The following is a 22,727-nucleotide window of genomic DNA, read 5'->3' on the forward strand; positions in this document are numbered from 1 at the left end:
TTGGCCGAAAAGAAAAGGAAGAAGAAAAAAGGGGGGAGGGTGTATATACTGCAACAGTGATCTATTCAAACAGCTACTGTTATGGAAATTTCTTACACAACTGTACTCTGTTCACCATTAGATCACCATTGTAGTAATGCTAATCAATGGGATGCTTCCAAATGCTTTTTATCTAAAGTGGGAGGAGGAAAGAGGCACTTGAATGAAACTCCAGTAACCATTGGAGAATGGTTCTGGCATAATCAGTTCTGGCCCTGGAGAAAGTTTTGTAATGTTTTGTAAAGGAATGGAGTTTAGGCCTTTGTAAAAGCCCGAACAGATGCTACGGTTCTTGTAGAATGAGCTTTTTAATGTTACAGATGACAGCTTTACCTTGAAAAGAATAGCAAAAGCTGATGGCAAAGGATATCCATCTGGAAATGGTTTGTTTGGAAACTAGAACACCTTGCTTCTTACCATCAAAAGAGGTTAATAGCTGATCACATTTCCTAATTTCCTTTGTTTTGTGCAAATAAAATCTCAATTGTCTGTACAACAAACAAGTGAAGAATCTTTTCACCTTTGTGTTGAGGATAAGGGAAACATGCAGAAAGGTGAATAGATTAGTTCAGAGACATTTCTGTCACCACATTAGGTATAAAAGATGGATTTGTTCCAAGGGAAACTCTATCCTGATGGAAATCCAGAAAAAAGGAACAGACATCAATGCTTGTAACTCAGAAACTATTTTATCAGAAGTTAGAGCCAAGTACAAAACTTTAAAGAAGCTGAAATAGTTGGTTAAGAAGGTGATAGAATCCCTTTTTTCAAGCAAAAAATTCAGGTCCCAAGGAGGAGGAATGACTTCTCTGGTTGGTCTGATGTGCAGGATACCTTTTAGGAATTGCTTGACCTCTGCACATGAAAAAAGGGGTGAATCTAAAGGAAGACAAGCTGTGATGGATCATAGGAGGTTACTAGGCTATCGACCTGGAGGTCATTTCAAGCCTAGCTGTTTCATCCCAGTGTAACAACATACATACTCTAGTCAGTACCCAGGATTGTATTTATTAATGACTGCCCTTATCCATGAGGACTGTGGGTGCTATCCCCAGTAAGGATTTACAGTGCCCCATCCAATCATCCAGGTTCCTTTTGAGCAGTGTTATAGAGGTGCTTTGCTTCACATAAATTGGCAGCCTATTCCAAAGACATTGCAGTTGCTGCAAGACACATCTGTCCCTCCAGAACATCCCATTCAAGTAGCAAGCCATATTTAGATCCCTGGAATGGGTAGCTCTAGTCCCATTTGATTTATGGATGTCAGGTGTACCATAATGGAGGTGTATACCAGGACTAAAGTGAACACCTCAGAAAAGTATTGGAGAATAAAAGGTATCTCTAACTGATAAGGATCACATCCTCTCTTTTAGCACAAAGTAGAAAATTTCTTCCCTTTGGATATGTATAGAATTTTCAAGTAGAAGGTTTCCTAGCCTCCTTTATTACCTGTAGCTTGTCCCTTGGATGTTGGTGCAAAAATGGAATCAAAATGATATCATCAAAACTATGAAGGCTGCCAGCCTAGCTAGATAGGATTTTGTAGATAATTCTGTCATTTGTAAATATTAATGTAAGCCACGTAGATATGTGAAGGCTGCCAGCCTAGCTAGATAGGATTTTGTGGATAATTCTGTCATTTGTAAATATTAATGAAAGCCACACACTTGTTCTCTTAAATGTAAGAAAATTATGGTAAATGTTGAACTTCAAAAATGTAACCACATTCCACTCTGCTGGAGGAAGGCTAACAAGTCAAGCACTGTATAATTGTTTGTTCTCAAAACTCGAAGCTGAGATGTCTGAATGAAGGAATTCTTCCTATTGTTTTGAGACCAGAGTTAATGGCTAGAATTTACATGTATAATGTCTTTTATTGCTCTGACTTCCTGACCAGTTGCAAGATCAAAGGGGCTGTTACACTCTGAGTTTCTGTTAACCTGGGAAACAGAGAATAATGATGTAATCTGAAATGAGTCAGTGGTACTGTGTTATCAATTTAAGGACAGAGAGAGAGCGAGAGAATCAGAGCATTTTGCATTTGTCTTCAGAACTGACCACTCACCAGCATTTGCTTTGCTCTGTCTGTATGTAAATAGGATCTTAGACTTTATTGTTTCTCTTAAGGAATAGATAGAAAATAGTAAGTTTAGTCTAGCTGTTTTCTGTATTGATGTCAGAACTATTCTATTGTATTATTTTAAGCATTTTCCTGTGATCTCTGAACTCTTGACTAGCACTGTGTAGTAAGAAGTATTGTCTTGTGTTTTTTATTATTTATTATTAAATGTTTTTAAACCTTTCAACTGTGGCTGTTTTGTGTAGAGATAATTTAAGCTCTAGAGTACATTGCATGTATATAGTGATACTGGCCAAGCCACTCCAATAAGTCTTAAAAAGTTCTGGTCACACTTACTAATTGGATAATAATATCGTACAGTAATAATTGGACACCCTTTGGTAAGGTCCTTTTTAGTAGCTGATAAGTAAGGGTCCTGGTTGCAGTGATTACTACCTTATAGCCTGGACAGAAGGGGCACAACTAGTGAACCTGTGCTAGCCTTCCCTAGGAGTGTCTGTGTGGTTGTATATAAATCATATCTCAAAGTGTTTGTGTGTAAGTCAGCTACTTGGGCAGGGACACGAAGCACTAGTTGGACAGAGAGGGTGCTGGAGGTTTTAGATTGACCACCAGGCTAAGGATCCCACTCTATAGCTGTGCCAGTGGGGAATCTATTGGGGATCTGGAAAGAAAGGGAGAAACCAGCCCCAGACTGACTGTGATCTCTGTGTGCTCTTAAGGGAAATTGCACTTTATTGTGTGTGTATTTGTTTTCCTTCCCAATGTGGATGCCCCTCACTGTTGTTAGTGGTGAGGACTGAGGCTCCTTGATTACTGAACCAGTGCATGGGCATCACGTATTAATTGTTTAATTGTTTTGCAGTGGTGGGATATCCACACCACATATTAATTGGTTGGCAATTGGGTTGTAGTGGTGTGGATAATGAATTCCTGTAGCTTGTGTACAGTGATCACTGAAGATGTTTTTGTACTCTAAATCAGCCACGCAGTGAATATTCAGAGTTCAGATCACAATTGCTTTATTTCTTTTGTGAGCTTAGTCAGGGAGAGTAGGCAAGCATGTCAGCAGAGGAGTATGGAAAGCTGACAAGGAACCAGTTGGCTGAGATGTGCCAGGCTAAAAGACTGATGCAGGGAAACCTGACTAAGGCAGACATGATTGCAGCTTTGGTCACAGCTGCATCAGAAAACAGCAACCAGGAGGACGATCAGACTGGCTGTGAAGATGTACAACACTCAGGGAATGGACAGCTGAGCCTTTGTGCAGAGGACTTAAAAATCCATCTGGAGCTAAAGAGACTTGAGTTGGAGGCCAGGCGTTTGGAAATGGAAATTGTGGAAAAGGAGCAGCAGAGGCAGCACGAAAAAGAGATGCTGACTCTTCTCCAGAGTCATGGAGGTAATGGAGAAGGGAGTAACTGGACCTCAGAAGCACAAAAGGTCAGTAAATTTCTTCCACAGTTTACAGAGGGGGATCATTTTGAATGTTTCATTCATATGTTTGAGAGGGTATGTAAACAGTATGATGTTGACCAAAGGCTCTGGGTATGGTTCCTGACCCCCTATTTTGTCCAAAATGTCTGACGTTGACTGTTTTGATTTTACTGCTGTTAAGAATTGCTTGTTAGACTTTTTTAAGCTAACCCCTGAAACTTATAGGAAAAAGTTTTGTGAACACAGATGCAAGGCAGATGAAAGTGTGTGTGAATATGTTGCTGAACTGAGCACTTATTTTCATAGGTGGATGAGTGGATGTTAGTTGACCACTTTTGAAGGGCTGGCAGACCTTTTGGTGAGGGAACAAGCCCTTAGCACTTTGTCTGAGGACATGATGATCTGGTTAGCTGATAGACAATGTGCTACTTTAGAGAAGTTGGGGAAGAAGGGAGACCTATACCTAGCAAGCAGGGCATCCCTGCACAAGAAAGGGGGCCCCCAGTACTGCTCATGGGTCTAAAGGAACCCATGGTGGGCAGCACAGACTGCCCCAACAGAATCTGCCAGTAGCAGGGGAAGCCACTAGTCTAGGTACATGTCCAGGACCTAGGGTTAAAAGTTTTGAATGCAACCAATGGGGCCATGTGGCATACAGATGTCCACGTTGGCAAGGTGGGGGAACAAAAGGTGAGGGAGCCAGTAAGTTGGAAGGACAAAATGCCAACAGTAGGTTCTCTTGAGACAATAAGGGTACTCAACTACCACAAGATGTTATATCCTATCGTAGTGAATGGCAAAGAGGCCATTGCTAAGAGAGAGACAGCCTCTGACATAACCATTGTGAAGCCTGCAATGGTTACAGAGGAACACTACTTGCCTGGGCAATCTATTCCAGTCAGAGATTTAGGAAGGATCCCATTCCAAATATCTTTGGCTAGGGTTCACCTTGACTGGGAGGGTGGGAAAGGAAGCCAGCAAGTAGGTGTGTTTGAGGATATCTCTGCATATGTCCTGATAGGGAATGATTTTGATAGTGCAGTACCATGTATTGTGCAGTTACCCGCAGTCAGACTTGGAAACAAGCATGTGAGTCTGGTAGCCTGGGGGAGACCCAGACAGACCGCATACGTGCAGCCAGGACTGGTGAGGTGGTTACTTCAGGCAGGAGGCTATGCTGTAGCAGTGAGACTGAACGTGAGCCACAGCTGCGTGTGGGTACTGATGTTCCCTTGGACAGAGTGACTGCAAGGGTAGAGGTGAGTAGTGGTACTCAGGCTGACAGAGGATACCAGACTTCCTGTGGAAGGGGAGCTGGGGAGGGTTACAAAGCGAGAGTTGAGACAGGCTCAGCTCTCAGACCCTACATTGCAAGGCCTGAGAGAGGTAGCTAGTGAGGGACCTGATTCTCAAGGGAAGGGGGAATATGTATACTGGGACAAAGAGTTACTGTATAGAGAGTGGACCCCTGAGGGGAGGGCTAGAAGGTGAGAGAATACAGCAGTTGGTAGTGCCTAGAACCTACTGTCTGGCACTTCTAGCCATAGCCCATGGTATTCCCTTTGCAGGTCATATGGGAATAAAATGTACAAAGAAACATATTATGCAGAACTTCTATTGGCCTGCAATTTCCAGAGATGTAACGGGGTACTGCAGGACCTGTGAGCAGTGCCAGAAAGTGGGCAAGGCAGGAGACAAGTTGAGAGCTCCTTTGATGCCTTTGTCTGTGATTGAGGAGCCATTTCAGAGGGTAGCTATGGATATTGTGGGGCCTTTGAGTAGCCCAAGTTCCACAGGGAAAAAGTATATCCTAATGGTGGTAGATTATGCTACAAGATACCCTGAGGCAGTGGCTTTGTCCTCCATTGAGGCTGAAAAGATGGCAAATGCTTTGTTAAAGATTTTCAGCAGGAGTAGGTTTCCCAAAAGAAATACGGACTGACAGAGGTGCCAATTTCATGTCAGACCTGCTGGCTTGGCTGTAGAAGTACTGTGGGGTGAAGCACCTAAAGACCACCCCCTGCCATCCCTAGACTAATGGTCTTGTTGAGACGTTAAACTCTACAATCAACTCCATGCTACGGGCATTTGCAGACCAGTTCAAGAGGGAGTGGGACAAATATTTACCCCATCTGTTTGCTTACAGAGAGGTTCCCCAGGAATCCACAGGTTTTTCACCCTTTTTGTTGCTGTATGAGCATAGGGTGAGGCGACCTCACGATTTAATTTGTGATGAGTGGGAAGCTGAGAGTGAACCTCATAAGGAGTCTGTTGTGGCATATGTCCTAAACCTCAGGACATGGCTCAGGGAACTCGTGGGCTTGGCCCAGGCGAACATGGCAGAAGCCCAACAACAGAAAAAGGTTTGGTATGACTGGAATGCTCGAGCTAGAGAGTATGCTGTAGGGCAGCAAGTAATGGTTCTCATTTCTGTCAGACACAGCAAGCTGCAAGCAGCTTGGGAGGGACCCTACAAGGTGGTAAGAAAGGTATGTGATGTTAACTACATGGTGGAACTGCTAGGCAGGAGGCGGGGGCACAAGTTGTACCATGTTAACATGATGAAACTTTAGCAGGATAGGGAGGCCCTTGTGCTGAGTATTTGCAGTGGATTGCAGGAGCAGTCTGAGGGAGCTCTGGTGACTCATCTCCTCAGTGAGGCTCGGACTGACACCTCAGTGGAAGGGGTAGCAATATCCCAGCATCTATCTCCTACCCAGGTACGAGAAATCCGAGCAGTGTTACAGGAGTTTGGGGACATGTGCAGTACCAGGTGGATACAGGAACCCAAAGGCCTATTAGCAGGGCCTTTATAGGGTGCCTGAGAGAGTCAAACAGACTCTGAGGGAGGAGATACAGGAGATATTGGAACTAGGGGTAATTCAAGAGTCCAACAGTCCCTGGGTCTCCCCAGTGGTGCTGGTGCCAAGGAGGGAAGGCAGCACCAGGTTCTGTGTGGACTACAGGAAATTAAATAGTCACACAGAGTCAGATGCATACCCATGCTTACGTCAGATGAGGCCCTAGAGCAGCTGGGTGGGGCTAAGTGTCTTACCAAGGGTTACTGGCAGGTGCCCTTTACTCCCAGTGCTAGAGAGAGGTCAGCCTTTGTGACTACTTTTGGCTTGTATGAGTTCACAAATGTGCCTTTTGGGATGAAGAATGCCCCAGCAACTTTCCAGAGGCTGGTAGATCATATCCTAGCAGGAGCAGGAGGGTTTGCCCTTGCTTACCTAGATGATATTGCCATCTACAGCCATTCCTGGCAAGAGCACCTTCAACATGTCAGGGAGGTGCTGGGCAGACTACAGAGGGCAGGGTTGACCATTAAGCTGAGCAAATGTCAGGTGGGTATGGCAGACATCTCCTACCTGGGACATAGAGTGGGGAGTGGTATGATCAGGCCAGAGCCTGCCAAGGTGGAAGCCATTCAGGCATGGCCTGCACCTGTTACCAAAAAGCAGGTGAGGGCATTCTTAGGGACAGCAGGGTACTACAGAAAATCAGTCCCCAGTTATAGTACCATAGCTACTACCCTCACAGACCTGACCAGGAAAAACAGGCCAAATAAGGTAGTGTGGACCCACACATGTGAGCAGGCATTCCAGAAGCTTAAAGAATACAGTAAATAATTTGTTGTGCAGGTGGATGCTTTGATCCATGGGGTGGGGGCTGTACTTAGCCAGATTTCTTCAGAGGGAGAAGAGCATCCAGTGGTTTATCTCAGTCATAGGCTCCAACCCAAGGAGGAATGTTATGCAGCTGTAGAAAAGGAATGTCTAGCCATAGTGTGGCCACTGCAGCAACTTTAGCCTTATCTGTATGGAAGAAAATTTACTGTAGTGATAGATCACAATCCCCTAACATGGTTAAACAGAGCCAGCCAGCAAAATGCCAAGTTGCTAAGATGGAGCCTAGGGTTGCAAGCATAAAATATGTCCGTGCAGCACTGCCATGGGTGTAGTAATGCCAACACAGAAGGGCTCTCAAGACAGGAAATGGGGTAAGGGATACTCATACCTAACCCTCTCAAGCAACGTTTCTCAAGGGTCACTTGAAAAACTAGCTTGAGTTCTCCAGGGAGAGGGAGATATGTGAAGGCTGCCAGCTTAGCTAGATAGGATTTTGTAGATAATGCTGTCATTTGTAAATATTAATGTAAGCCACATGCTTGTTCTCTTAAATGTAAGAAAATTATAGTAAATGTTGAACTTTAAAAATGTAACCACATTGCACTCTGCTGGAGGAAAGATGTTGAGTCAAGCATTGTATAATTGTTTGATCTCAAAACTTGGAGCCTAGATGTCTGAATGAAGGAATTCTTCCTGTTGTTTTGAGACCAGCGTTATTGGCTAGAATTTACATGTATAATGTCTTTTATTGGTTTCTGACCAGCAAGATCAAAAGGGTTGTTGCACTCTGAGTTTCTGTTAGCCTGGGAAACAGAAAATAATGATGTAGTCTTAAATGAGTCAGTGGTACTATGTTATAAATTTAAGGACAGAGAGAGAGTCAGAGCATTTTGCATTTGTCTTCAGAACTGACCACTCACCAGCACTTGCTTTGCTCTGTCTGTATGCAAGTACGATCTTAGACTTTAGTGTTTCGCTTAAGGAATAGATAGAAAATAGTAAGTTTGGTCTAGCTGTTTTCTGTATTGATGTCAAAACTATTCTACTGTATTATTTTAAGCATTTTCCTGTGATCTCTGAACTCTTGACTAGCACTGTGTAGTAAGAAGTATCGTCCTGTGTTTTTTATTATTTATTATTAAATATTTTTAAACCATACAAATTGTGGCTGTTTTGTGTAGAGATAATTTAAGTTTCAGAGTAAATTGCATATGTATAGTTATACTGGCCAAGCCACTCCAATAAGCCTTAAAAAGTTCTGGTCACACTTACTAATTGGATAATAATATTGCACAGTAATAATTGGACACCTTTGGTAAGGACCTTTTTAGTAGCTGATAAGTAAGGGTCCTGGTGGCTGTGATTACTGTGATATTGCCTGAACAGAAGGGGCACAGCTAGTGAACCTGTGCCAGCCGTCCCCAGGAGTGTCTGTGTGGTTGTATATAAATTAGATCTCAGTGTGTGTGTGTGTGTGCATGTGTCAGCTACTTGAGCAGGGACACGAAGCACTGGTTGGACAGAGAGAGTGCTAGGAGGACTTGGCTTGGGGCCCTGGTTAAGGACCCCACTCTATAGCTGTGCCAGTGGGGAGTCTTATTGGGGATCTGGAGAGAAAGGGAGAAAACAGCCCCAGACTGACTGTGATCTCTGTGTGCTCTTAAGGGAAATTGTATTTTATTGTGTGTGTATTTGTTATCCTTCCCAATGTGAATGCCCTTCACTGGTGGTAGTGGTGAGGCTTGAGGCTCCTTGATTATTGAACCAGAGCATGGGCATCACAAAAACTATGAGGTTGAGAGTCTTCAGGTTAGGGTGGATAACAAAGCCCTCTGTGTGAGCAAGTCTGTATTGTGAGGTAATGATTGGTTATTGATTCTGGGCAGTTGAAAGAGAAGGGAGAAATAGTATCATCTGCGCCAAATGGGAGTCACAAAGAGAATCTTGAATTTGTCCTCATGATTTTTAAGAAGCCTCCTTGTACAAGAGGAAAACAGAGAAATGCTTGCAGGAGTTTCTTTTTCCAAGAGAAGGAGAAGTAGTCTTTTGCACAGGTTTCCTTGCAAGGGACCCTGGAGCACAAAATCTTGAACTGATGGTTCAAGCAGGTGGCAAATTAATCTGTTTGTGGAATATCCCAATTCTGGACAACCAGAAGGAAGACTCAGTTGTTCAGTATCTATTTGTGGTGGTCTGCTTTCAATCTTGTCAGATGATCCACTTCTGATTGGATGAACAATGCTAGCAGAAAGGCATTTTGAGGATTAGCAGTGTCCCAAGCCAGCACTGCGAGTCTGCACAGGTGGTAAGACTTTTGCTCCCCCTTCCAATTTATTGATATACCACATAATGGTTGTATTGTGTTGTCTGTCAGAATCTAAAGAGACATGGGTCCAGAGGTGATAGAAGGATTGAAAAGCCAGAATAAATGCTTTCATCTCTTTTTTATGTTTATATGTTGTTTTTTTTTTGTCCTTTGATATTCTTCAAATAAGTCCCCAGGCTATGTCTGATACCAGAAATGTAACAAGAGTGGGAAGAAGAAGGCAGATGCTCCAGGTACAAAGTGTTAGGGAGCACAATTAAAAAGTGCAGTTCCTGCATTCTTTTCTGTACCAGCATTGCTGAATGTGAAACAGAATAGCACTTTAATGCTTCAGTACTTCTTGTCTAGTAAGCTAGAGCAAGTTATTTGCTACAAATGGTGTAATCAGTTTGCTGCAGTTTAAAAGAAGTAGAAGTCTATTTTTCACATCAGTTGAAGAGATGAATGGTCAGAGATCTGGAGTATGGACCTTTTTTTTTGTTTTTGGTTCTTGATGTAGAGGCACCAGACTAGGGGAATGAAACTTTTTGCTTTTTAACTGAAGATATGAGGGGTTGGAGAACCAGATCAGTGACCAGTACTGGGCACTGTATGTGCCAGCTACTGCTGTGTCTGATACATCTGTTGAGATAATTTGAGGAGGAAGATGGGCTTGAAATATAACTCATAGGTTCATTTCTGTGATCCATCAATGTAACTTTCTTTATAAATAGCAAGAGAGGACTTGGGTAAGATAGGAGATGACAATTTGAACCCTTATGGATTGTAGGTATCGCTGAATTTGACTCATGTATAGTGTGGCAAAGGGTATCATCTGAATGGTGGATGCCAGATACCCCAGTAATCTTAGAATCTCTCTTGCAAAGGACAGGGATAGATTTGTCAGGGAATGAAAGTAGTCTGTTAAGAATGCAATCTTGTTTGAAGAAAGAAAAGCCATTGTCTAAAAAGATTCTAGGTGGCAACCTATGAACTCCTGAGAATGGGAAGAAAGAAGGCTGTACTTGCTGAAATTCAAAGTGAATCTCAATTTCTGAAAGAGATTGATAGTGAACTGTAAGTCCTGAAGAATACTGTGATGACAAATGGCTCGAATTAAAAGCCATCCAGATAAGGGTATATGTGGATACTCTGGAGCTTGCAGACTGTTACTGCTGGAGCTATATACTTTGTAAATACTCTTGGAGCAGTGAAAAGCTCAAAAGGCAAATCAGTAAACTCAAAGTGCAGGCCAGAGTCACAGATCTTAGAAATTTCATTTGAAGAGGATGGATTGGAATGTGCACATAAGCATCTTTGAAGTCTAGGGTAGCCAAAAAGTCATTTGTAAGAATGAGGGGGAAAGCCAGCATTCTGAATCATTGAATGATTAAGAAAGTTTAGAATTGACAGATCCAGAATAGGTTTTCAAGTGCCCTCAAGTGGCCCCCTATTGAAATGTTGGCACTCGAAATGTGAAGGCCCAACTAGCTGAAAAAAAAAAGAACCCAAAACACAGGAGAAAGTAATTCTTCTCCTTTAAAATTCTGTTTGCACCCCCGCCTCCCCCCCGTGCACGCACACACACACACGCACAGTATATATGTACCAGCTCTGAGATCTCTATACCTCAGAGATAAGGAAATATTCTGAAAAATGGTATCTTGGACTTAGTATATGCAAGTCCGTTCTTTCAGTCATTCAGTCTCAGTATTTCGAGACTCAATTAGGGCATCCCAACTTTTCAAATTGTTACCGCCCTCCTTCCTTTGAACCAGGAATAATCTATAATAGAAACTCTTTCCTCTTTGATTTTGAGGAACTAGTTTTATTAACCCTCGTATTAAAACTTCTGATAGAACTGGGAGAATTAAGTGCTTTTGTTTTTGTGGAATTTGAGGAAACGAGCACTGAAAAGGAAGGGATTTCCATTGTAGAGTGTACCCTTCCTGAAAGATTTTCAGGACCCAGATGTCTGTTGTGATCTTTTTCCAAAGTTGAAGACTGATGGAAGTTTTGTTTCAAAGGCCAAGGCTGGCGGTGGGAGGGGTCTTGTAGTCAGAAACTGGAATGTTTGTTCTGGAAGGAGGTCTTTTGCTCCTTGAGATCAGTTTTAGTCATGTCTTGCCATTTCTTTTTAATTATTTTGCCCTTTTGTTGTGCATTTGTTATGGTAGAAAGGACCTGACTTGGAGATACAATTTCTTTGAAATTTGCCATAGGGAAAAGAAAGAGTTGCCTAAACCCCTGTGTAAATTTATACCTTTCCCTGTTTTTTTTAATATTTGTGATGAATTAGGGTCTGAAAAGGAAGTCTTTATCTGAAGGAGCATCTAGAAGCTTTGTTTTTATGTCTTCTGGAAATACATTTTCAGCACTGAACGAGAAGCAACAACCCTGGAAGAAGCATCTGTCACATCATAGGCACACTTTATAGAATGGTATGTAACTTGGGTAGAGAAGAAATGCTAGATTCCATTGCTAATTTAGAGTTACATTCAGGAAATTCTGGCATATGCTTCTTACTGTCAAAAATAGATAGGAGATACCTCTGTATGTGTGTCTGGTAGTTAATATTTAATATCAACTATCCCTGTAATTCTACTGGAACTGCCTACACTCACATTAAGTACACCTTCTAACACTCATTCTTAAAACAACCAAAATACACAACTGTAGAGTTCACACTTAAGGTCAGCTTCAAAGCAAATTCCAACAGCAAAAACAGACGATCCGGACCACCAGGCTGATAAAAAAACAGTAGTTTAATAAAAAAAAAACAGTAGTTTAATATAATGCAGTAGGTTAGTGCTTTCAGGTTTAAAAAACCCTTCTTCAGGAATTCAAAGATGGCTGCCATTCTGTAAACACTGCTGACCTGCAGCTCTTCAATAAACCTGAGAAAAATCTGTAACCTGAGTCGATACCAAGAGGTTTGAACATCAAATTAAAGTAAAAAAAGATGCATCTACACTTATTTAATCTATAACCAGGAAAAAAAGTGGAAAAAAAGTCTTTATCTATCAGGATTCCAAGTGATTAGCTAGCTCTGAAGAGAGAAATAAACAAAGGACTGTCTGCATTCTTCATTTTACCTGTCAGCTTGGGGAAAGGAAAATGTCACAAGAAGGAAAAAGCATGGAAACAACTACTACCAAAACAAAGCTGTCAGAATTACAGTCACCAGTAAAGGATGGGAGTGCGAAAAAACAAAGAATTACTAGACAGCAGGAACAACAGAAACCAGAGACTAGATCTAAAACTGATCAGCCACTGAACATGGATGATATCAAACATGCTTTGTTGCCTATACAAGAAGCTTTAAAGGACCTGACTACTCAAATACAAACTTTTGGAGTTTCATGTAATCAGTTGCTGCAGAGAATGGACAAAACAGAGGCTAGAATTTCAGAAACCGAGGACAAAATAGACTTGCTGGAGAAGAAATCAAAGGTACATGATGTGGAGTTACAAGCCATGCAAAGCAAACTTACTGATTTAGAAGCGAGGTCTAGGAGAAATAATATTATTATTAGAGGGATCCCTGAAAACATTCAGTATGCAGAGCTAATACCAACTATAACACAAATACTTGAAGGTTTGTTAAAATATTGCTGATGGAGTGAAACAAATTGTTATCGAAAGGGCACACAGAGCACTGAGAGAGATACAAGCTTCTAATATGCCTAGATCTGTATATGCTAAGATATTGAACTTTCAAGATGTTAGCAAAATACTTTTTACTGCAAAAAAGAATGGTGGCTTTGTTATGTGGAAAAATAATAAAATATCTCTGGCTCAGGATTTACCACTGCAAGTAAGGCAAGCTAGGCAGTCTTTATCTGCATACTGTAAATTTCTGATTGACAAGCAAATTAAATTCCAGATGAAATATCCTAATGTGCTTACATTTATGGTGGATGGGATTAAATACTCTGTTTCTACTAAAAATGAGGCAAAGGGAGTGTTTCTGAAGGTTTTACCTGCATCATAGGGCTGAAAGAAACTTCCGTTGAGACTGGCATGCTCCTGAGGTCAGATCCAGTATGTACTATACTTCGAGGCTTAGGTAATCCTTTGTTCCCTGCTTAAGTCGTTTAGGCCTCTGTAAAAGCAATAAAACTGTTTGTTTGCGATAATCCGAGGGTCTGCTGGCCGTTTTCCAAACTTTTATGACCTCTAAGAACTTTTTTCGTCGAGTGGTAAACAGGAAATCTCTTGAATGCAGCTGAGAGTGTGGATTTCGATGTAACACTTCCTGTGGTCCGGCTGCGAAAGCGTCCCCGTCGCGAGTATTACTGATGGTTTCCTGGTTTGAGAAACTGAAAAGAACTGACATAATGTGTTAATGTTTTTTTTAACAAGTAAATAACATTAGAATATGAACGTGAAGCATATAATAACATCTGTTTTTTCCTGTTTCTTTTTCCTTATGCTTATAGTTTTGAACCAAATTATATTTTTACAATATCTGCAGTGGGTGCAAGGTATAGCACTATATATATGAATAGAAATAGGTAAATAGTGGCTATTGGGTGGTGTTAATCAGACAACTAATGTCAGTATAGTTAGGAACTAAAGCATGCAATTGCAAAACTTTGATAATTGGTAGTTGCAGGCACTGTGTATGGTACAGAATTATAATGTGGGATGCATTTATTTTTTTCTGTCTGTTTTTTTTTTGTTTTCTTTCTCTCTCTCAATAAAAGTGGTATATAAATAATGATTGTAACAAAAGAGGTATTTGGGGTAGGTATAAGTAGCTAGTTAATATGTTAAATTTTTTTCTTTAAATGGTAATAATACCTTACAATAGAGATTTGCTTAATTAATAGTTGGAACATAAGCTGTAGAGCAATAGCAGTGTTTGTTAGGGAATGTTTAGTTTAGACTTTGTAGTAGCTAAGTTAGAATATATAGGTTGTAAGTTTAGGAAATGTTTTAAGTTTTATTACATGAAGCTTTTAAATATGTTTGTGTTTTTAACCTTGTTTATGTTTTTTCACATACTGGTCCAGGGGTAAAGTGGGTAGGCACTGGCTGGGGACGGGATGTAGGAAATGCTTCCAGATTATGTTTAGTATGCAGTTAATACATATCCATTGGATAATTTCCCTTTTATACTTTTATTGGATAATTAGACCTATCAATGTGGGAATTAGACTCATGGAACGTTAAAGGGCTCCAGAACTTGAAGAAGAGGAAGCTGTTACTACATATATTGCTACAGGACAAAGCACTGTTTGCATTTTTACAAGAAACACACTTGTTAAATGATCAGTGGGATGATATTAGGAAAAAGAACTGGATTAGAGCGGTAGTGGCATCAGAAGGTAAGACAAACAGTGCTGGAGTAGCTATAATTATTAAAACTCAATACAAAGACAAGATTTTAGACTCTAAAGTGGATCAAAATGGACGATGGTGTTATGTTATTTTATCGGATAATGCGTTTGATAAACCTCTTTTACTTTTGAACATATATGCACCATGTAATGACCAACAGAGTTTCATAACATCATTATATGACCAACAGAGTTTCATATCATCATTATATCCAATCTTAACACAGTATGATGGTTATTATTTTATTGTGGGTGGGGATTGGAATACCTATCAAAATCCAAAGTTGGATAGGTCTTGTCCACAAAGAGCATTTAATAAGCAGGCCAGGATAGCATTAAATGACTTCAAGGAAGATTTTCAATTATATGACCCTTTTTGTTATGTACATAATATTAATAATGCAATTACGTATATCTTCTATTCACCATGCCACAAAATGTGGTCTAGGATAGATTTTTTCTTGGTATCTAAAGCATTAATTAATTTGGAACCAGTAGTGGTTATACATACTCGATATCTATCGGATCACTGAAAAATTTCGTTAAGGTTTTCTAAAGATTTAAAAGATACAAGAATGCATAGAGGTTACAATTGGTCACTTAATCCAAATCTGTTAAATAAAAAGGATATAATAGATGGAATTGTAAAATATCTGAAAGGTTTAACAGACAGGATGAAGCTTCAGGAACATACTCCTGATATTGAGTGGGCAGCAGCTAAATCTCAAATTAGAGGATTTCTTTTGCAAAAAGCCTCATATTATAAGAAAAGGCAAAACAATGATATTCAAAAATTAGAAACAAAAGTGAAGCTACTCGAGAAAGAATTGATTCAGAATTTTAATACTCAAACAGAGAAGGAAATGTTAAAATGTCAAAGGGATCTCTTCTTGCTGCATAATAGTAGAGTAACACTTCAGGAGCATAGGTGTTTAGTGAAATATGCAAACAATGTTCAAATACCATCAAAAGCATTGGCAAGGATTATAAATCAATCGAAAACAACTGTACATATTTCGGAAATACAATGCAATGACACAGTGTATTTTAAAACTGAGGATATTATTGATATTTTCGAAAAAATCTATACCAAGGTTTATGAGGGTCAAATTGATAGGTCTATACATAAACAAAATAAAAGATTCTTACAAAAAATTAATTTTTCAAAATTAGAAGAGAGTCTGCAAGGTGATCTGATTAAACCTATATCTTCAGAGGAAATAGTATATGTAATTCAACATATGAAAGTACATAAGTCACCAGGTCCTGATGGTTTGACAGTTGAATTTTATAAAGAGTTTGCTGATAGTTTTGGTAAAATATTGTCTCATGTATTTAACTACATAATCAGAAATAAAATTAGTGACCCTCACCTTAATGCGTCAAAAACAATCTTTATACATAAAGCTAATTCAGACCCCCAAAGCCCGGATAATTACAGGCCAATAGCATTAATAAATGTGGATATGAAAATTCTAACTACCATTATAGCATGTAGATTAAAAAAGATTATGATCCATTTAATTTCTAAGGAACAGGCTGGATTTATGGCAACTAGACAAACTAGTGATAACACACTTACACTACATAATATGATGATGTATGCTAAACAAAACAACTCTAATATTTATGCCCTTATAATAGATGCTCAGAAAGCATTTGATAGAGTGGATATAAACTTTTTGTTTGATGTGTTGCCTTATTTCAATATGCCACAGGAATTTATTCAGATACTACAAATATTATATAGTAATCCGTATACTATGTTATATATTAATAGGAGTTATTCTAAAAGAATACAGATTAAAAATGGTACACGGCAGGGTTGCCCTTTGTCCCCCTTATTGTTTAACCTTTATTTAGAACCTCTATTTTTATATATTAAGCAAAATCTGTATCATAATGCACCAATACTTTATAGGAATAAATTAGTAATGTCGGCATTTGCTGATGATCTTATTATTTATTGTACAACCCCAATTTCTGATAGTGAAAAGATATTAAATGTTATTAACGAATTTTCAGAAGTCTCTAATTACAAAATTAACTTGGAGAAAACTAGTATTTTCCCGTTAAGAACCCGTAAACCTTTTTCATTAATGTCCCTGGTGGGGAAGATATCATGTAAAGAAAATATCAAATATTTGGGTATTAGCTTCTCTACGGATAATAAGAACTTTTATAGTAATAATATTAAATGAGTATGGGAACTAATAGTAGCTGATTGTGGCAGATGGAGGAATTTAAGACTTACCGGTATTGGCAAAAGTATCAATAGTGAAAATGAATATATTACCACGAATGTTGTATATCTTTAGGTCTGCTCAAGTATCAATTACAAAGACAGTTTTTAAACAAATTCATAAAGATCTAGCTAAATTTATTTGGGAGCCAAAGAAAACTAGAATATCGTATGAGAAGTTAATGACCCCGAAGAGTAGAGGAGGACTTGAGTTTCCGAATTTTGAAGTATACTATTTAATTGTGAACGCCAACAGGTGTTTAAGAATTGCTACTTACGAGATAATTAGTACAAAGTGGATACCAACTTGGGTGGTCTTGAATTACAAGCATATTCTAGATAAATCCTAAAGCTTTACCCTTTTTGGATAAAAGTAGTTTGATAAAGTATGGGATTATGGACCACTTAAAAACATATGTGTCATCTTTGCAAAATTTATTCCAATCAGTAGACTTGCTGCAATATATGATGGTTTTTCAGCCTTTCCATAGGAATCCCAATTTTAAACTAAATAATCAGTTGATTGATCTTAGTAAATTCCCATTAATAGTTAATTTGACTCTGATTGATGTTTTTAATAAATTTCATTTATCGGCTTCGCAAGTTAGACAGGAATTGAATCTTCCTAAGAGTTATATGGTTGTCATGAGACAAATCAGAGAACTTGTTCTGAGTCATTTTGAAAACTTTAAACCGGTAGTGGGAATTGTGGATAAATGCTCTGAATTGTGGCAGGCTCTCCAACAGGAGGTCAAATTTATAACAACAACAAATAAATTAATTAAAGATTTAAAATTCCAGGATAAAATTCTGTTGTCAGGGTATTGGGTAAACAAAATGACAGTAGCAGATAATCAGGTATTAAAAGCAATTGATTTAACAATAAAATCGGTCTCTTTTCAAAAGTTGTTGTATACGCAGTTGATGATTTGGAATAATGCTTATTATACTCGTCTTAGGTTACATAAATTTAATCCTAGGAATTCTCCAACTTGTCCATATTGCACAAATCAAACGGCGGATCTTCTTCGTATGTTCTGGAGCTGCAAGTGTATATATAAACTCTGGAACTCTCTTAGAACACAACTACAAAAGATGGGTTATCAAAGTTCAATGTTATCATGGGAATTTATGATTCTACATGTTCCTCCAAGAGAGCTCTCTAGGTCACAAACTATAATATGTATGAATATTTTTTTTGCTGATGAAGTTATATATAGCTACAAATTGGTTAGAACCAGACAAGACATCATGGGATAATTTCAAGCTTGTGGCTATAAAGCATATATTAGCACATAAATTACTCTTGAAGCAAAGTAACAAAAATATTAATAACCCGAAAATATGGGAAAAGGTTTTTAACATTATATTAGCATAATACTGTTATTAGGAATATATTAAAGTTTGGATGTATATGTGGAGGAAACAATGTTTTGAAAACATGTATGATATGTATGGACGCAAAGTACTTCTACAAATGTTTTGGCTTTGTTTTTCTTCCCTGGTGTCTTCTTTTTTGGAATAATGACGATTTTTATATGGAAGCATTTCATGTAGATATTGTATATAGTTTTTATAGTAATAGCAGTGAATTATGTGTGTGATTTTAATTGTATTTTGAAATTATATATCAATAAAAATTTATTATGGAAAAAACAAAAACCCTTCTTCAGACAACAATTGATTGGTTGTTATGTATTTTAAATGGTGTTCAACACTTTTGTATGTTGTCTGAAGAAGGGCTTTTTAAACCTGAAAGTGCTAACCTACTGCATTTTATTAAACTACTTTTTTTTTATTAAACTACTGTTTTTTTATCAGCCTGGTGGTCCGGATCATCTGTTTTTGCTGTTGGAATTCTTAAAACATGACTAGTATTCTTTAGAAACTAAATTCATCTTTATACTCTGCTGTTCTTCTTCTGTATTCTTCCTTTTTGTCCAATAAGTAAATATGAAAGTAGTATACCGGTTACCATGAGTGAATGCTGTGGGTATATGTACTTGTTTCATTTATTATTTTATGTTTCTGTTTTTGAGACTCTGTTTCAGTATTATTGTAACTCTGGAGATTTTCTCCCCAGGCCTGTGCTAAAAAGAGGTTCAATGACAAATCAGACAACAGGCAAATAAATACCTAAAACAAAAATGGAACAAAAGGCTAAAGTGGCTGATGAGTATACGTTTTTCTGGTATCGGTCTATGGCTCAACTGCCCTTATCATTGGGTAGGGCATTGGGTGAAGGGAAAAGTTTAGATGGCTTGCCATCATCAATGGAAACTACATCAGGGCCAAAGGTTGGATTTTTCTACAAATACTTATGAGAATCCGGGAACTTATAGTTCCTGATAGACTTTTTGGATGCAAGTGCCTGTGAATCTGGGGTTAAAGAAGCAGAAAGGAAGGTGTCCTCCAATGTCTGTAGAAATGGGGGGACAGGAGACGTCTTTGGGACATCCATATTTAAGAGATTATAATATCTCTTTTTGACTCAAGAGATTTGTTTGCCATCCCAATCAAAATACTGAATTATTTTTTGACTAGGTTCCCCAAAGGAGAGTTCTTCCTGAGGGGAGTCTGAGAACATGGTGCCTTCTGGCTCAGATTCATAACCAAAGGAAATGGTCCACATTTTCTGATTCTGGTTCTAAAATAGTATCTTTTTTTGAAGGAATGGAAAAGAGAAAGTGAAGTGGTTTAAGAACCATGAGTGCTTTAAATAAACCTTGAGATAATTCTTGACATTCCTGCTGAGAGTTTCTCAAAACAAGAGTGGCTGGAGTTGAGACATGTTAGTCTTTTTGTTTCTTTTTCTTTTTCTGTGGGTTTTCCAAAGGAACTAAATGAGCAGGACCTGATCTCAGATGTTTCTCCATCAAAGAATCGTGATGTCTTTGCAAACTAGTATCTGTGATGCTCCATCTGGTCCTTCAGAAATCACTAGCCAGGGTTCTACCTTCAAGGCCTTGAGGCTTTCTGACTGGTTGAGAGGGTTGTACCTGAAGGACATTCTGTGTTGGTATCCAGCAGGATCACGATAGAGGAAACAGCCCCAGAAGTTGGACATTCTACTCATCATTTGGTTGCCTTAGTGAGTTTATCTGACTCCAACCAGGAGAAGGAGACCGGGGCGGTATTGTTTTCCTTTGGCTTACTAGGCCTCTTTTTTCTGCTGTGAGGGGCTGTCTACAATGGGAACATTTGTGGACATGGTGTCTTGTGCTAAATCTTCAGTCTTTTATTCTCTAAAGTCTTCAGAGAAATGAGATGTCTTCAATGTTTAAGAATGAGTCTGACAAATTGTAATGAATCTTGTCATTTTTGCATATTTTATTCCTTGTTTGAATTTCTTAAAGATTTATATTCTTTGTAATGTGTTTGGAGTTTTTTTTTTTTTTTTGTATGTGTGAACAACATTTCCATGGTTGATTGCTGATTATATCTGATTTCACCTCTGCTGTTCTCCATGGAGTAGAGATATGCTTTATTCTTACAAATTCAGTGTTAATTTTTCTTTCTATATGCTTTCTCACATTTTTAATTTCTCCAAGTATTTTGTGTTTTTAATACCATTACAGGAATGCACCCCATTCCTAAGTCAAAGTATGATTAAAGTTCATGAAATTAGTATTATTTCAATCTTAGATGTTAGCTAGAAGTGCCCTTCGCAGCACCCGCAAAGTGCCCAATAATGACTTCTGCAATTCGTACAGAGTTACATGCATCTGTAATATATCTAAGTATGACTGTAAATTCTTTTTTCTAAGACCCATTGCTCCTACTACTATTTAAACTGTCTGGGTTTCCCTTTTCCACATTGTCCTAATTTCTACCTGTAACTCATGGTATTTTATGACTTTGTGTCTGTCTGTATGTTAAGACACTGTAATCACTGGGTGCAACAATTTCAATGATCAGTGCTACTTTTGTCTTCTTTTCCTGGACTACTGTAGCTGGTTTTCTTGCATCTATTTTTTGAACTGTCGGTAATGGTGATCCCATGTGATATAACTTTCATCATTTATGTAATGCCTTGTGGCACATGTTTCCAGTGTTTTTCAGCTACTTCAATATTATGTTTACACAATCCCCAATGCATCAGTCTTGCCACATTATTATGCCTTTCAGTACACAGTCCTTCTGCCATTAGTTTGTCACAACCAGCAACAAGATGTGTGACTTTTTCCAATTCTGTTTTACAAAACTTACATTTGTCTGCTTAACCCACATGTTCAATGGAGTTTGTCAACCAATGTGTACATAGTCCACTATCTTGGGTCGCTAATATTAATCTTTCGGCTTTTGGTTTAAATTCACCTCTCCTTAACCATTCCTGCTTCAGATCCTGATCGACATGAGGTTGTTCTGAATGAAGCAGACTTTGGTAGGCATTCAAGGATTAGCCATTTGACTGAAGACATGAGTTGGAATAGTTTTTATTGTAGGTTTTCACAAGCGGTACTTTAGATATGTTTTATCTTCTTGCGCCCACAGATCACGTAGGCTGTTACACATTCACTGTCAGCGATATCTGTTGCTTCGACTTACTACTTTACTACTGGATATATCACTGTTCAAGTTAGCAGTCTAATTGAGCAGATGATCCAGGGTCATTCTAGGAGTGGGTTAGAAAGGTGCTTCCATTTAATGTTTAGGCTCTCTAACACTATCTTCAGCTATGATATTGAATGTAATGCAAATGTTTTATCACAGAATAGTTTGAGTTGTTTCTAAGGAGTAAACATGCAGAATGGAGTGCAGATGTGGATAGTTTCCCTTTCTGTGAGATCAAGTGGTTAGGTAACATCAATTATAAATTTAGGATTTGTTTTTAAACCCCCTCTTGATCCTTTGTGTTTTATGATTTCCTCTTTTTTCTAATTATTGTCTTTAATTTTTCCAAGTGTAAGTATACTTGTTGATGACATATGAAAACAGTTATGTTTTGTTCTCTGGGATGATTTTTTTCCCTCAACTTTTAACAATTCTGGCCAACAAAAAAGTGCTATATTTTCCTCTCTGTGGTTTCAGTTAAAGTATGACTACATATTTTTTCTCTCTCTGGTTTCACTGAAAGCTTGAAAATGGGGTGTGACATCTATATTATATTTATGACCTAAGAATAAGGGTATGTTAACCCAAAACAGGTAGTTGCTTCCTATGTAGACACTTAGTTACTTTAGCCAGGGTAGCTACCACTGGTGAAAAAGCAGTTTGCAGTTATTGCAGAAAACGGATACTTCCTAGAAGAAAACATTACAGTTAATGTCCAGAAACTTTGTTCATTTCATTCCCAGGACAGAACAGGACAAAGAACAGTGTCATCACTAATGTGTTCATACTCTATAGGGTAGGGTAGGTCATCATAGTGTCTTTAGAAAAAAATGAATGAACCAGTCCTAGTGCGTGTCAGATACTCATCTGTTTTATGCAACCTGATGTAGGTGTTTTAGAGTTAGATGGATGAATTTCACTTAACGCTGAAAACTGGTGGGGAATACATTGTTAGCATAAGGGATCACTGATAACATGCTTGCCGCATGGTGAGTGTATTGAAGGTTTATAAAGCGATCAGAAAATCCTTTTGTAGTTTGTCTTTGGTTAATAATGCTGTAGTCTATACATTTTATTTTTATTTATCTTTTGT

At 38.6% G+C, this 22,727-nt stretch overlaps 1 protein-coding gene across 1 annotated transcript in view; it reads left to right on the forward strand.

The window, feature by feature from the left end:
• LOC122812015 (poly(ADP-ribose) glycohydrolase-like) overlaps window positions 1–22,727 on the forward strand; it is a 539,748-nt gene that overhangs the window by 512,146 nt on the left and 4,875 nt on the right. The gene's annotated exons all lie outside the window — the stretch shown is intronic.

This window comes from Protopterus annectens, chromosome 9.part0, assembly GCF_019279795.1.
Source record: "Protopterus annectens isolate FY-2018-M chromosome 9.part0, PAN1.0, whole genome shotgun sequence".
In the NCBI taxonomy this organism is placed as follows: Eukaryota; Metazoa; Chordata; order Ceratodontiformes; family Protopteridae; genus Protopterus; species Protopterus annectens.